The sequence below is a fragment of the Dipodomys spectabilis genome, unplaced genomic scaffold, assembly GCF_019054845.1.
Source record: "Dipodomys spectabilis isolate Male_0828 unplaced genomic scaffold, ASM1905484v1 ptg000129l, whole genome shotgun sequence".
Classification (NCBI taxonomy): Eukaryota; Metazoa; Chordata; class Mammalia; order Rodentia; family Heteromyidae; genus Dipodomys; species Dipodomys spectabilis.
Window position 1 is genome coordinate 1,598,747 of NW_024870806.1, and position 1,796 is coordinate 1,600,542.

General features: G+C 32.6%; 1 non-coding gene across 1 annotated transcript; it reads left to right on the forward strand.

The window, feature by feature from the left end:
• The first annotated feature begins 1,255 nt into the window (after positions 1–1,255).
• On the forward strand, positions 1,256–1,367 carry LOC122116254. The gene has a single exon (XR_006148933.1). It is a non-coding gene; the product is annotated as a U6 spliceosomal RNA (small nuclear RNA).
• The last annotated feature ends 429 nt before the right edge of the window (positions 1,368–1,796 follow it).

Here is a 1,796-nt window from a genome sequence, read left to right on the forward strand (position 1 = left end):
TCAATGGTAGAGTGCCTGCCTTGCATGCATGAGGCCTTGGGTTTTTTTTCGCAGCATCACATAAGCAGAAAAAGTTGGAAGTGCTGCTGTGGCTCAAGTGGTATCACTAGCCTTGAGCTGAGGGACAGCACCCAGGCCCCAGAGTTCAAGCCCCATGTCCAACAAAATAAAAATAAAAACAAAACAAAACAAAACAAAGTCTCTCACTTTCCTGGCTTCAACTTTGTAATAACTCTGCTTCAGCCTAGGGCTAATATTTTAGGTGTGGACATGTATCAACACTCCTGAATCAGACTCTACTTGATCATTTTTTAAATACATATTTTGTTCTTAATTTCCCTCTTTACAAATTCACATGCACCTATAAAAATGGTGTGGCCATCCCAATACCCTTCTCAAAGTACCTCCTAATGACAACTTACAAAAAGTTGTATTATATTACAAGAAAAACAATGCTACAAATAAAGAAAACCAATAATTAAATAATAATGATTAATAAAATAAAAAACAAAACAATAATCATTTTTTCAGTTTTTGAAGTGTACTACAAATTAGATTTTATTATTGTCATATTTCTTTACATTTAACACTGGCTAAGATTATGACGTTCAACAAGAATTTTATAGGCTATGAGTAGTGTTTAAATCACCCACTAAGATTACCATTTATAGTTCATCTCATAATTTGTATATGGCTTATATTATCATTTGTTCCTCACTAAGATATAAAGTAAGGAAGGCCTACAGTTTTAACAGAAACTGTGTAGTTAACATAGTCAACTCTTTATTCTGCTCCTTTACACAAAGACTTTGCAACTTCTCATTAGTAAGGTTTCAATAAACTCTGAAATGTACATACTTAGTAGTAGTTATGTGCTACCATAAATCTTAAATACTTTATAGAAAAGTATTATGACCTGCCAAACAGTCCCAGTTTTGGCATATATAAGCAAATTCCCAAAATTAAATATATTTAAAACATTAAATATTTTAACAAACCTTAACACTTGCTGCAGTGTTCATTATGACAGGTCCCTTGTATAGAATAATTGAATTCCTCCTCCTACACATCTCTTGAACAACAAATATCTGGAATTATTTTGTTTTTGGCATGTCAATCTTGATTTTTTCTTAAATGTGTACTTATGTAAGAAGTACATGGTTCTAAAATTTCATGACAATTCTTTTAAACTTACGTTTTGTTGTATTGTCTAGTTTAAGAAAATCAATTACAATTTATATATAAAAAATGTTCTTTGCTCAATTCAGCATCACATACACTAACATTGGAATGATACAGAGAAGATTAGCTGGCCCCTGTGCAAGGATGACAGGCAAATTTCTGAAGCATTCCATCGCCCAATTTGTTAGGAAATGGAAAGACTTGGAAAAAAATTATTAAGTGAAGTAAGCCAAGTCCAAAGAAACGTAGGTCCCATGGTTTCTCTAATTTTCAATAACTAATATATGTCTGGGATAAGCAGAAAAGGTCAAAAGTTATGTGTATATGACCAGATAAGATTGTGTTAAGGGAAATGAACCCCAAGTTAGGGACACAAGTGGTTTTTTTTTTCTTGCTATTTTTTCTTACATATTTATGACGTTTATGTGTTTTTTTTTTGTTTCTTTATATGTTCCTCCCCCATGCTATAACACCTGTTTTCACTGTATTTGAAGTTGGTGTGCCTACATCTTGTTTATACTCTCCTCTAATTTTTTGAGAGGAAGGACAAAAAAAACCAAAATGCTTACCTAGGGATACAGGTTGACCCATGTAACAATGAGATGCACAATACA